Source organism: Acomys minous (assembly GCF_964271855.1).
Source record: "Acomys minous genome assembly, chromosome: 11".
NCBI lineage: Eukaryota > Metazoa > Chordata > Mammalia > Rodentia > Muridae > Acomys > Acomys minous.
This window is the reverse complement of record NC_140492.1, coordinates 75,108,715-75,124,287: the sequence shown is the minus strand read 5'-3', so window position 1 is coordinate 75,124,287 and position 15,573 is coordinate 75,108,715. Positions and strand designations below refer to the sequence as shown.

At 42.0% G+C, this 15,573-nt stretch overlaps 1 protein-coding gene across 5 annotated transcripts in view; it reads right to left on the bottom strand.

Moving 5' to 3' along the window:
- The window catches only part of SPIDR (scaffold protein involved in DNA repair), a 252,547-nt gene that overhangs the window by 52,894 nt on the left and 184,080 nt on the right, over positions 1 to 15,573 (bottom strand). The window lies entirely within an intron of this gene.

Sequence of the window (15,573 nt, the reverse complement as noted above, 5' to 3'; positions counted from 1 at the left end):
GAGGTCTAGCAGTGGGAAAGATGATGGACGTCTTCTCCATCATGCCAAATAAAGCTGGGAAAGCTACCGAGCAGGGAGGAAGCTCCTGGCTCACCTTCAGCTTGAGTTTTCTGTGCTGTGATGTCTTCACCAATAGGATTTCATCATTAGGCTCCAGTAGACAACTACAGATTGAATGAGAAATGTCTCATTTATTTAAGCATTTGGTCCCAGTGGGGCCACTGTCTGTTAGGCTTTGGAAACTTGAGGAGATGGAGCCTAGTTAGAGGAGGTGTCACCAGGGCCTGAATTTGACTTTCTGCCTAACTGCTTTCTGTGTGTAGATGAATATATGATCAGACAGCATACAGATTTTGCCACCATACTTACCTACATGTTGCCATGGCTCCCACACTAGGAAGATCTCTATTCCTTTATTAACCCTTTTATTCCTAAGCTGCTTTTTGGCTACAGAATTTTATCACAGAAAAATATGTATAGAAGCATATTTCGAAAATGTTTTAAAATAAAACACCAGGGAAATGCACTTTAAAACCACTTTGTGATTTTACACCCCCACCCATGGCAGAACTGTCAGGATTTAAACAAAAAAATAAGAAAGAAAGAAATTAAGGAGACAGATGCTAGCATGGATGTAGGGAAAAGGGAACATTCCCTGCCTGTAGGAGTGCAAACTGGTAGTCACTGTGGAAATCAGTGTGGAGGTGCTGAAAAAGCTAGAAATACATCTATCGTGAGATTCCTACTTTAAAAAAATGTTTGTTTTTCAACCCAGGCTGTTGTTATCCACAAACTGATAGCAAGGCCCCATTGCTGTAGGCAAACTACTCATTGTTCATGGAAAGACTGAGCTGGTGCCTACACAGAACCTTCACCCATGTTCTACTGTCTATGCCACAGTAAGGTACACTGCAGGCTTCAAAAAAGACAAGAAAACACCAGCTCAACCACAAAACCTTTGACTTTTCAGTCTGTTCTGTGGAAAACCACATTAGGGCAATGGCAGCATGAACCTAATAGGAGTATCCAACTGTGTCTGACATGATGTAAGGCCTACTCCACCGAATGGAGCCATAGCTGACATGGGCTTGGTGACCAAGAACCAGAGCTGAGACAGCTCAGAGACCTAAGATAAAATAAAAAATCCAAAAAGCAATAAAGGGACTCCTAATGATATATACTTATTCTGAGATACTCATTGTTTTAGTTAGGGTTTCCATTGCTGTGAAGAGACACCATGACCACGACAACTCTTTGTTTGTTTGCTTGTGACAGAGTTTTTCTGTGTGTAGTCTTGGCTGTCCTGGACTTGCTTTGTAAACTAGGCTGGCCTTGAACTCACAGCGATCTGCCTGCCTCTGCCTCCCGAGTGCTGGGATTACAGGTGTGTGCCACCATGCCGGGCTCACGAAGACCCTTATAAAGGAAAACATTTAATTTTACAGTTTTTTAGAGGTTTAGTCCACTATCATCGTGGTGGGAAGTATGGCAGTGTCCAGGCAGACTTAGTGTTAGAGAAGGAGCTGAGCGTTCTACGTCTTGATCCACACGCAGCAGGAGACTGTGTCACACAGGGAGTAGCTCAAACATATATGACTTTAATGCTTGTCTCCACAGCAACACACTTCCTCCAACACGGCCACACCTAATAATACCACTCCCTATGGCCATGCATTCACACATGAGTCTATGGGGACCACACCTATTCAACTACCATGCTCAGAGATTGGTGCCTTGTTCAGCCCTCAGCAGAAAAGCTTCCTCCTTTACCCATCAGATTCAGACAGCATCCAAGACACCATTGTAGAAAACTTCTGATCCAATTTGGACCACCATTTTAATCTCCTACTAAGCCTGGAATCTCTCAACATTTAGAAACTGGGCCACAAATGCAATCCCTGGCTTGCTTAACTATTTTCTCCAATCTTTTTGGGCCCTTTCTAAGGTATTATTTGTCCCAATTCAGCCTGAAGAAACCTTAAGAGAACGATGTCCATTCCTTCTAAGGGGGTCGGGGAGGTTTCTGTTTGCTCTCTTGGTCTACAAATGCTTACTTTTTGGTCTTATACAGAGAAAAAAACAAGGTGAAACTTAGGGACGTCTCTCTTTTCCTTTATCTTGCATACATAGGTAAGGAGCTAGGAGCTAAAAGAAAGGGAGATATAGGAACATAGAGGGAGGATAGAACAAAAGCTAGATGATTGAATCTACTACTTAACTCAAGGCCTTAACTGTTACTCATAATGAAGGTTATGTTTAAGTCATTGCTACAGAATTTAGTATACTGATACAAAACATGAGCATATCAAATGATTGTCAGATTTCTGCACAAGAATATATATCCTAAGTCTAACAGATAGATATGACTTTATCGATATATGAGGTAAAATCGTTGAATAAGGTCTTCAAAAGCCTCAGAGACACACAGAATATGGCATTTAAAGTTGTTTTTATAATCCTAAATTAACTCCTCACAATACCCAGCTGACGTCAAAGAAGGTGATGAGCAAGAGCCTCCTTAAGGAAATGGCTTCAAATGTGGCAAACAGCTACTGGGCAAAATGTCCTCGTTCCTGCCACAAACAGAATTCTGCCTAAAAATGGGCAGCTTAGATGCAGGCAGAGTTGATGGCCACACTCTGCTAAGACAGGGTAAGCAAGTCCTCAATAGTTCCTGCCCTGTGAATAAGTCTGGCAGAGATATTGGGCCAGAAAGCCGAAGATGAGGCTCCAACGTTATAGTGTTGGGTGACTGTTCAGGTAGTAAACCGTCTAAGTCAATTCATACAATTTGGAAGCTGCTAACCCACACTGCTGGTTCATTCAGGAATTTAAGTTTTATTCCTTCTCAAGTCTCTGAGGGGCATTGAAGGCCAGATGGTATAGTTTTACAATCAAGTTTAGTTGGTTAGGGGATAAGATCGTTTTAGATCAGGATAAAGAAATTATTAGAGTTGAGATAGGATAGATACTGAATTTCATTCAGAAATGTAGACCCAACAAGACAAGAGGAACGTTTGCTTCAAGCTAGACAAATGCAAGTGGCCAAACCACGATGAATGTAACATTTATAGAACTCATGATTGTCATAAGATTCTCCCTGCTGTATGTAGTTTGTTTAATACATGTATAATAAAATAAATGTATTTAAAAAAAAAGAAAAAGAAAAGAAAGAAAGGCTTCCTCCTGCAGCAGATGGGAACAAATGCAGAGACCCCGACACAGCAAGACATATGCAGGCATGCGCATGCAAACACACACACACACACACACACACACACACACACACACACACACACACAAACACACACACACACACACACACACACACACACACACACACACACACACAGACACAGACAGACACAGACACACACACTCCTTGGAGCATACAACTCTAAACAAGACACCTCCATCAAATTCTTCCAATCAGAGCCCAGGGAAGCCTGTGGAAGGGAGGCACAAGGTGTGCGGGAGACAGAGGAGATGGAGGACACAGAACAAGGTCCTCTAAAACAGCTGAACGAAGTCCGTATGAACTCACAGACACTGAACAGCATGCATGGCGCCAGCGCAGGTCTGTACCAGGTCCCTGAATATCAATTACAGCTTTTGATTTTGTAATTTTATAGTACTCTTGTATGTAAAAATGAGTGAGTGCCTTCTCTTGAGGTTCTTTTGGTTTTCTGTTGGCTTGTTTTATTGTATGATATTCTAATTTGCTATGTTTTGTTATCTCCTAGAAATCTGCCCTTTTCTAATGTAAGCCAGAGAGGGAGTAGATCTGGATGGGAAAGGAAGTGGGGAGGAGCAGGGGGAGGAAACTGTATTCAGATTATACTGCATGAGAAAAGAATCTATGTTTAATAAAAGGGGGAAAATAAAAAAATTAAAAATAAGTGAAAACCTTTGTTTTTTTCAGGTCTCTCTCTCTTAGATATCATCAAATGCATTTTCTGTATTAATTAAATGATTGTTTTTCATCTTTGATTTGTTAACGTAGTAAGCAACAATTATATACACTTAACAAGGATGGGTGTTTCCACTGCTGATACCATGCTTGTAGTCTGATTATAATGTCCATATCCTCAGTGATGATGGCCTTTGCCCTCATCCTACATATTGTCATGCTAGATTTATTTTCTCATTCAAGATCTGGCATGGAGATCGTCTGTATTGGCTTATAGAGCAAGTTGGTAAAGACTGCACAGTTTTCTTTGAGAAATGTGTATAAGGCTTGATTTGTGCTTTGAAAGCTTTGGAGAACCTGGTAATGAAATCATTTGGTGCCAGTGCTTTTGGTTCCTACAAAAGAAAACAACTTCATGATAAATGAACTATTTTGAGCTTTTAAAATTTTTCCTGATACATTTTTGTTGTGATTTTTCCATTTGTCTTCTCCCTTACTCTGCAGTCTCTGTAGGTACCGGCAACTCTACTTTTTATTATTTTAGTCTTTTCTTTATTAATTTAGAATTCTTTAAAGTTAATGATTTACTTATTTTTATTGTGTGTGTATACACAATGCCATAGAGCTTATAAGGAGATCAAGGCGCCACTAGTGGAGTAGGCTCTCTTACCACTGTGTGGGTTCTGCAGCTGGAACTCAGTCACTAGGATCTCATGGCAAGCATTTTTATCTGCTGCTCATCAACCCTACTTTAACATTCTACTAATGAGCCAAGATGTTCGCTTTCTCTGTTTGCTTATGCCAGCAATTTCTACTCATATTTGTATTTCTTCTATTTCCTAAAGCAAATTTATTCTATTCTTCTTTTCCTTTTGGAAAAAGGAAGGCTCATTAATTTCAGTCTTCTTTAAAAACGGAGGGCCCAAGGGGGCACACTTGAATCTCACTGAAAAAGGGAAATAGAATAGACATCTGGGATGGATGGGTGGAGGGAACTGTGTGGGAGAGGACAGAGATCAAGTCAGGAGAGGACAGAGGGAGGAGAGAGAGAACAGAGAAAAAACTGGAATCCACATGGGTGGGGGTGGGATGCATCTCTGGTACAAGCTAGAAACCTAGGACAATGGAAACTCCCAAGAATCTATAAGGGTGACTCTAGCAAAGACTCCTAGGAATGGGGAATATGGAGCCTGAAATTGCTATCTGCTGTAACCAGAAAAATCTTCCAATGGAGGATCTGGGATACCAACCCAGCCACAAAAGTTTAGACCCACAATCTGTCCTGCTAACAGGATATGCAGGGGTAATGATGGAGCAGAAATTGAGGGAATGGCCAACCAATGACTGGCCCAGCTTAAGAGCCATGCATGAGAGAGAGTCCACCCTGACTATTAATGCTATTCAGCTATACTTCCAGACAGGTTCCTAGCATAACTGCCATCTGAGAGGCTTTACCCAGCAATGGATGGAAACAGAGGCAGAGGCCTCCAGGCAAACATGAGACAAAACTTGGGGGAATTCTATGCAAGAGGGGGAAGAAGGATTGAAGAAGCCAGGGAGGTCAAGAACACCACAAGAAAACCTACAGAGCCAACTAACCTGGGTCCACAGAGACTGAATATCAACCAGAGAGCATGTGTGGGATGGACCTAGGCCCTCTGTACACGTGTACCAGTGCTGCAGCTGGGTCTCCATGTGGGACTGCTAACAGCAGGAGCAGGGGCTGACTCTGACTCTTTCACCCACCTTGGGCTCCCTTTCCCCTACCTGGGCTGCCTTTTCCTAGCCACAATAAGAGAAGATGTGCCTAGTCCTACTACAACTTTATATGCCAAGGTGGGTGGATGTCCATGGGAGGCCTTCCTTTTTATGAGCCTTTTCTGAAGAGAAAGGGAGGAAGGGAGGATGGCAGGGAGGTGAGGTGAGAGGGAGGGACTGAGAGGAGAGAAGGCAAGGGAAGCTGTGCTAGGGATGTAAATTAGTATAAAATTAATATAAAATGTTTTTAAAGTGTTTTAATTTTAAGTATATCTGCATGAATGGGTCTGTATGTAACATGTATACGTGGGTGCCAGAAGAGGCCAGAATGTAACGTAACACAGTGACTGAGATAATTCTATTGGTTAAGTGTTTTAAATCTATATTATCAAATTTAAGTTATGAGACATTGAAAGACTAAGCATTCCTCAAGTGACACTGACACCTCTCTGAAAATATATGATGTTGTACGTGGGAAAGTTAAATCCTGCGAGGTGGGATTATGACTTGGTTATTGTTTCATTTGGACATTAAACATGACAGAAGGAAATGTGACTGTGTGTGTTTGAAAAAGACAAGGGATGAACTTGTGATGGCCAATCTTGGTTGTCAACTTGTTAACAAGTGGAATTAACTGGAGGTCAAACTGCTGCGCACGCCTGTGAGGGAGCTTTGGTTATTTGAATCAGAAAGTCACGGCCTAAGTGTGGGCCACATCTTCTGGTGGCAGCGTACGGAGAAAGACGTGTCCTGCACTCTCTTGGCAACACCATCTATCACGTTGCCGCAGAGGCTCTCTAGCAACATTACGACTAATGTCTGTGTGAGCCTAATGTAGGCTGACAAGCAGCAGCCCTCCAGGAGCCCAGCAGGTTTGCGGTTGCCAGTCTGGATGCTGAAGGAGGAGGAGGATTGCCAACAGGGCAGAAGGAACACAAGGCCAGATGTGCCTGGCTGATCTGAGCAGGATACTCTGTGGGTGTGGATTCTCTTCGCTGACTTTAGTTCAAGGGCGCCTACACATACATATATTTTCACAGGAGGCTATAGCTCAGATACGACTCCTGAGTTGCAGAAGAGATGCTGTATGTTGTGTGGCTATGTCCTGGAAGACAAGTGAGCACAGTACCATCTCCAGAAGGTTCCAAGACCCTGGGGACAGTAGCGCCAAGGCATGAAAGGTATGTGTCAGGAGATTTGACATTTTAGAGTTAGCTATGAATTAATGTGATGTTGTGTTCATAAAAAACCCATCCATTTCAGGAAGTCGACTGAGATTCATCCTTTAGCTGCCCTGCCAGTGGGTGAGGTAAACATGCACACTGATTCACTTGTGACTCAGGTAGGAGAGCCACGATCTTTAGGAGTGGTTAATGTAGATCACCGAAAGAAACTGTCTCCCAGGGAGACAGTAAGATATCAGTGGTTAGAATAAGAGCCCAGAACTGGATCCATTCCATGAGACAGCTCCCCATTCTGTGCTTGGAATAACATGCTAATGAGCAAACTCCAGTGTTAAAGTATTGAGATGTAAAATAAACACCCTTGGCCCAATAGGTTCCCATTTCTCTGGCTGTTTCATGTGGTACAGAGAAGCACAAAAGGCCTAGTGAAGAGATTTCCTTTTGAGCTCTGTGTTTGATGAACAAGACTCCACTGGCTCCTGTCACTCCTCACTCCCATGCAATCCAGGTGACTTCAATTTGCTTAACACCCAGTGGAGTTCCTATACTTTTTCCAAACTCAAAATCCTAGTATCGGTCACCCAATTGGACAATCTGAATTGCTAGTGATATTCATGTATTTGTCTTTGTAGAGGTGTACTGTTGATATGAAAGCTAAGAAGCAGACATACGAAAGCAGCATAAAGCTTCTGTGTCTGCTACAACATGAGTTCCTCCAATGGGAAAGCAACCTGTGACGATGGGTCTTGGCAATGAGCTCTTCCCTTAGTTACTGTAGTTTTGTTTGTGATGTAAGCTTTCACTAAGGGTAAAGCAATAAAGAAGTCGAAGTGCAGGGATTTGCCCTGTCCTAGCCAGTCACTTAGTTCCACCTGGGGAGAACCACAGCAACCAGGAGACATGGTCACAGTAGTGCATACATGGAACAGGCCTGTAAGCCCAGTACCAAGACAGAGAGATGATCTGAGGCCACCTTGGCTATATACAGCAAGTTATACATAGTGAGACCCTGTCTCAAAAACAAAGAAAACAACAAAAAAAGAAAGCAGATGACGTCTTTGTGAAACATGTTGCTCTTTCCACACAAATTAATACAGGTCTAACACGCTGGAAACACAAAGTCCCATGATATAGTTAACATTTGCCTTCCATGCACTGGCGATTGAACTCGGGGCCCCATATATACACATCAAGCATTCAGTCAGAGCTATATCCAGACCCTGGAACATTTTTAATTTGCTGCCTTTATCAGCTTCATTATAGAATGTTTCAAAAAGTATATATAATAAAAACAAAAAGTGTATAATGAATGACAAGGAAAGCAAACTAGATTTGTAGAGGGAGACTTAAAGGGTATGGTAATTCCTTGGAGAATTTCAATCTCTCCCACTTCCTTCAGGACTATATAACTTCCCTTTCTTTCACTCAGCGGTACAATTTCACTGCTCCACAGGGAGGGAGCAGGGGAAACTGCGGACGTGTGTGTCAGCACACGCACATGTGCCAAGAAGGAAGATTAAGTGGCCATGTGGGTGTTTACGCTGAGATCGGAGCAGTTCTTAGCAGTCCACCAAGAATTCCGGGAATCAAGACAGGCGGCTGCTCTATTCTAGGTCACTGTCAGAGGCGGCAGTCTCTAAGGATCTGCAGCTCTTAGTCTCTACTTCATAATCTCTCACTAAGCATCTACTCAGGAAAAAGGGAAAAGAAACTGGAGGATGAAGTATAAAAGTAAAAAGCAAGAGACAAAGAGAGAAGGCGTGGGAGCAGGGAGAGGCGGAGAGGCTTGACCCAGGACGAGACAGGAGCTCCCCAGAAGACAGGAGGAGGGCTGCTTCCCCGCAGCTGGGAACTAGACACAGGACACTGTGTTCCCTTTTCTCAAAAACAACCAGGCATGGGATCTCAAAGTAAACAGTTAATCCTGCTGTTTATCTTTTTAACATGAAGAGAGATGTTAACAGCATGGTTTTTGCTGTACAAAAATGTTACTTAGTCATTTAAAAATTGTATTTTTTTTTCTGCTAAAATGTAATGGGAGCTTTCTTTTCTGTTTGTTCTTTCGTTCCGTTCTTTCCTCTTTCCTTCTTTCTTTCCTGAACCTGTTCCCTCCACAGCTTTTTTCGTACTGGGTCTCCATATGTATCCCAGGCTTGCCTCAAACTTGAAGCTCCCTGTTTCAGCTTCCTAAGTACTGGCATGGCAGGCATGTGACACCATGCTTAGTATGAACTTTCCAGTATCACGGGACAGGAAAAACACCAATCTTTCCTTGCTAAATGTGGACTTACTACAGTATTGATACTGGGTAGGATCGGTCCTGTACCACCACCACTGCCCCAGCACTAAGCAGGTCCTGGGAGGTTTCAGGTGACCTTGCTCATCTCTTAGCAGCTATCCCAGGAATGGTAGTCTGTCTTGACCCTGGCACACACATTCATGCAGGAGAGCCGGCTGCAGGCCTTATGCTGCAACAGTGTCCGCATTCCCAAGCCCCTCATCCCTCTTCTATAAAGGGCCACAGTCGGCTTCCCACCCTGCAGAGCCCTCAGTCTCCAGCCGAGAGGCTGTGTGCCATAATAAACAGTCCTGCCTGCTGCTTCAGAAACCAAAAAGGGGTTCTTAGTTTTGGGGGGACAGGGAAATAGGAAAGAAGCCTCATGTAGCTCCAGATGGCCTCAACCTAAATAGTCAAGGATGACTTGTGATCCTCTTTTTCTACCGCCTGAGTGATGAAATTGTAGTATTTAACACAATGACTTATGAAGTACTGAGCATCAAACCCAGGGCTTTGTGCAAGGCAGCAAGTGCTCTAACACTGAGCTATATATAGCTTCACTCCCCTGCCATTCCACCTTTTGTTTACTATGTAACTTAGACTGTCTCTGAACTCACAACCTCCCAGAGTGCTGGCATCACAGGCACATGCTACTAGTTGACTATATATGTACATATATAATATATCACTCAGATTACATCCCTATTGTTATCCTATCATTGGTATTTTCCCATTCCCACCCTCCCTCCCTCTTTGCCTTATTCCCCTCCCCTAGACTTCTGACAGAAGGGGACCTCCTCCCTCACCATATGACCACAGACTATCAGGTCTCATCTGGATAGCCACCTTGCCCCTCCTCTGAGTGTCGCTGGGCCTCCCCCACCAAGGGGAAGTGATCAAATTGGGGCAGTTCCCAGCTCTCCCCACAACCGTGGAGAATGATCTGTCCACTGGCTAGATCTGAATAGGGGGTCTAGGTTCACTGCATGCATTGTACTTGGTTGGTACAGCAGTTTGTGCAGCCCTCCTCCCCTGGGCCCAGATCCACCAGCCTTGATGTTCTTCTTGTGAGGTTCCTGAACCCTTTGGGTCCCTCTTTTTTTTTTTTAAATTTTATTTAAATTTTAATTTATGTGCATTGGTGTGAGGGTGTCATATCTTAAAGTTACAGACAGTTGTGAGCTGCCATGTGGGTGCTGGGAATTGAACCCAGGTCCTTTGGAAGAGCAGGCAGTACTCTTAACCACTGAGCCATCTCTCCAGCCCCCTCTGGGTCCTTCTATGCCCTCATTCTTCCATAATACTCTCACCTTGAGTCTAGCAGCGAGCCCCAGCATCTGTCCTAATCCCCTCCTAAGTGGAGACTCTCAGAGGACATCTATGTTGGGCTAATATCCATTTACAAGTGAGTATATACCACACGTGTCTTTCTGGCCGGTATGTGTCTAGACTTTGGGGACTAGGCACCTGCCCTCAAGGAAGCAGGGACTCCTCCGTGGACCAGTTAGATGGCCTAAGGCCAGACCCACCTGTGCTCCACACAGTGTGGACCCCCTCTCACCCAGGGCACTCTAGCTCTTGTGAGCTGTAGATCCCAGCCCAGTCCCTAGGGTCAGTCCTGTCAATCAGACACAGTGCGTGGTGGAGGCACTATCTTGGATATCCTACTAGGTTCACTTTTAAGTGATCCTCTGATAATTGACCTCCTTCTACCATTGCCACTCCTGACATCTGGAAATTATTAATCTGTACTTATTAAACTTTATCACAATCCAAGCACAGTGGTTCACACCTTTAATGCCAGCACTTAGAAGGGAGAGGCAGGCAGATTTTTGTGAGTTTGAGGCCAGCCTGATCTATAGACTGAGTTCCAGGACAGCCAGGCTGTGGGAGACTTCAACACCCCACTTTCACCAAAGGATAGGTCAATGAAACAAAAGCTAAACCAAGAAATAATGACACCAACTGATATCATGAATCAAATGGATATAACAGATATCTACAGAACTTTTTACCCAAACACAAAAAATTACACCTTCTTCTCAGGACCTCATGGAACCTTCTCCAAAATTGACCATTTACTATGTCACAAAGCAAGCCTCAACAGATAAAAGAAGATTGAAGAAATTTACCTTGTATCTTAGCAGACCACCATGGACTAAAGATGGACTTCAACAACAACAGAAGTAACAAAAAGCCTATACACAAATGGAAACTGAACAACTCTCTACTCAATGCCAACAGGGCTAGGGAAGAAATAAAGAAAGAAATTAGGAACATCCTAAAATTCAATGAAAATGAAGGCACAAATTTATGGAACACACTGAAAGCTAAGAGGAATGTTCATAGCACTAAGTGCCTTCATAAAGAGATTGGAAACATCTCATATGGGCAGCTTAATGACATATCTCAAAGCCCTAGGAAAAAAAAAAGAAGCAGAAACACCTAAGAGGAAATAATCAAATTTAGGGCTGAAATAAACAAATTAGAAACAAAGAGAACAATTCAAAGAATCAACAAAACCAAGAGCTGACTCATAGAGAAAAATCAACAAGATAGACAAACCATCAGCCACTATCCAATCAACAAAATCAGAAATGAAAAGAGAGATATAACAAAAGACACTAAAGAAGTACAAATAATCATTAGGTCCTGCTTCAAAAGCCTGTATGCCACAAAATCTGAAAATACAAAGGAAATGGACAATTTTCTTGATGGACTCCACTTGCCAAAGTTGAACAGATAAACAAATTAAATACTCGTATTTCTCCTACAGAAATAGAAGTAGTCATCAAAATTCTTCCCCCTCCCCACAAAAAGCTAAGGGCCACATAGTTTCAGCACAGAATTAGATCAGACCTTTAAAGAAGAGCTAATACCAATACTCTTCAAACTACTCCACAAAATAGAAATGGATGGAACATTACCAAACTCATTCTATGAGGCCACAGTCACTTTGATACATAAACCTCACAAAGACCCAACAAAGAAAGAGAATTTCAGACTAATTTCTCTTATGAACATTGATGCAAAAATACTCAATAAAATACTCATATTATCGAATCCAAGAACACATCAAAGATATCATTCACTGTGACCAAGTAGGCTTCATCCCAGGCATGCAGGGATGGTTCAATATAAGGAAATCCATCAATATAACCCACCATATAAACAAACTGAAAGAAGAAAAACCACATGATCATCTTCTTAGATGAAAAAAAAAAGCATTTGACAAAATCCAACACCCACTCATGTTTAAAGTCTTGGAGAGATCAGGGATTCAAGGCACATACCTAAACATAATAAAGGCTATATACAACAAGCCAATAGCCAAGAGCAAATTAAATGGAGAGAAACTCAAGGGAACTCCACTAAAATCAGGGAATAGACAAGGCTGCCCACTCTCCATATCTCTTCAATATAGTGCTTTAAGTTCTAGCTAGAGCAATACGACCACAAAAGGAGATCAAGTGGATATATATCAGAAAGGTGGAAGTCAAATTATCCCTATTCATTGATGATATGACAGTGTACCCTCAAAATTCCACCAGAGAACTCCTACAGAAGACAAACACCTTCAGCAAAGTGACTGGATATAAAAATCAACTCAAAAAAGTCAGTAGACCCCCCTGTATACAAATGATAATCATGCTGAGAGGGCCACAAGTAATATAACTCTAACCAAGCAGGTAAAAGACTTATATCAAAAAAGTTTTTGAGGAAAGAAATTGAAGATAATATCAGAAGATGGAACGATCTCCCATGTTCATGGATCACGAGAATTAGCATAATAAAAATGGCCATCTTACCAAAAGCAACATACAGATTAAATTCCATCCCTATCAAACTATCTACACAAATTTTTAAAGACCTTGAAAAATCAATTCTCAACTTCATGTGGAAAAACAAACAAACAAAAAAACCAGAAGAGCTAAAACAATCCTGTACAATAAAAGAGTCTCTGGAGGAATCTCCATCCCTGACCTCAAGCTGTACTATATAGCAACAGTAATTAAAACAGCATGGTATTGGCATAGAAATAGGCTGATTGATCAATGGAATTGAGTTAAAGACCCAGAAATAAATCCACACACATATGGACACTTGATTTTTTAACAAAGAAGCCAAATCTATTGAATGGAAGAAGGATAGCATCTTCAACAAATGGTACTGCTCTAACTGGATGTGCATATGTAGAGAAATTCAGGTAGATCCATATTTATCACTATGTACAAAACTCAAGTCCAAGTGGATTAAAGACCTCAATAAAAACCAGAGACACTAAATCTGTTAGAAGAAAAAGTGGGGAACAGTCTTGAACCCATAGGAGACAACTTCCTGAACAGAACACCAACATCCCAGGCTCTAAGGTCAGCAAATAATAAATGGGACCCCATGAAACTGAAAAGCAAAGGACACTGTCAGCAGAACAAAGTGAAAGCCTACAGACTGGGAAAAGATCTTCACCAACCTAACATCTGACAAAAGGTTAATATCCAGAAATAAAGAACTCAAGAAATTAAACACCATCAAACCAAATAACCCAATTAAGAAATGGGGTTCAGAATTCTCAACAGAGGAATATCAAATGGCTGAGAAACACTTAAAGAAATGCTTAACCTCCTTAGTCATCAGAGAAATGCAAATCAAAACAACTCTGGGATTCCATTTTACACCCATCAAAATGGCTAAGATAAAAAACTCAAGTGACAGCACATGCTGACAAGGATGTGGAGAAAGGAGAACACACCTTCATTGCTGGTGGGAGTGCAAACTTGTACAACCACTTTGGAAATCAATCTGGCACGTTCTCAGAAAATTGGGAATAGGGCTACCTCAAGACCCAGCTATTCCACTCCTTGGCATATACCCAAAAGATGCTCCATCACACAAGGACATTATTCCAACAATGTTCATAGCTGCCTTATTCATAATAGCCAGAATCTGGAAACAACCTAGATGTCCCTCAGTTGAAGAATGAATAAAGAAACTGTGGTACATTTCCAATATGGAATACTATTCAGTTATTAAGAACAAGGAAATCTTGAAATTTGCAGGCAAATGGATGGTACTAGAAATGATCATCAAGAATGAGTTAACCCAGACCCAGAAAGATACATGTGGTATGTACTCACTTATAATTGCATATTAACCCAACATGGATGTCCTGAGAGTCTTCACTCAGTGGGGGATTGGGACAGATGCTAGAACTTGCTATTAGAACTCCAGGTGAGAGAGATATGGGGGAATAAGAGATAGAAGGACCCAGATGGTCCTGGAACCCTACAAGAAAACCACAAACTGCTATACCAACCAAGGACAATGCATTCACTCAGATGTAGCCAATGGACAGTGCATTCTCCACAGTTGTGTGGAGAGTGGGGAACTGCCTCTGACATGAACTCTGGTGCACCCTATTTGATAACTTCTCCTTGGGGGGGAGGCCTGGTGGCACTCAGAGGAAAGGGAATCAGGCTATCTGGATAAGACCTGATGGGCTGTGATCATATGGTGGGGGAGGAGGTCTCTTACTGTCACAGGCCTAGGAGAGGGGAATAGGGTGAAAGAGGGAGGGAGGGGGAATGGGAAAATACAACTAAGGGGATAACAATCAGGATGCAATCTGAATAAGTTTTTTAAATAAAAAACAATTAAAAAAGAAATATTAGTAGTTTATAGAACAGTGGCTCTCAACCTTCCTAATACTGCACCCCTTTAATTCAGTTTTTCATGTTGTTGTGACCTCCAACCATAAAATTATTTTGTTGCTACTTCATTACTGTAGTTTTCCTACTGTTATGAATTGTAAATATCTGATACGTAACCTCAAAGGGGTCATGACTCACAGGTACAGTGTATACTACACATATAACAATGTTTCTATGTGTGCCCTCTTATTGAATAATATTCCATTACAGGTATGTATCACATTTTAAAACTTGTTCATCGCCTGATGAACATTGGACGTTCTTTCTATTCTTTATGAATTAAAAAACGGTATTATATAAATCTGAGCCACATCTAATGCGCATAAACTGAGTGTGAAGTTACCCCACTATAAGGGAAGCCTGTGTTTACATTTGGAGGTTATGTGAGACTATTTTTTCAAGTGGCGGCACCATTTTACCATCTCAGCACACAGTGTGTTAAGTCCAACTTTTCCAGATCCATTAGTAACATTCTCTGCCCTACTGCCATCGTACTGGGTGTCAAGGTTTTGATTTGTATTTTCTAATGGCTACTGGTGATCCTTGGGTGCTTAATGGCCATTTGGGAATCTTCTCTGGAGAAATGTTTGTTCAAGAATGTGACCATTTAAATTTTTGAGTCTCATGTAGGCCAGGGTGGTGTGGAACTTGCTACATGTCTGTCATACTTTTCCACTGCTAAGGTGTAAACAGTTCTTGCTTTTCCTTGTACCCAATGTGGCTTCTCTTTGTTTT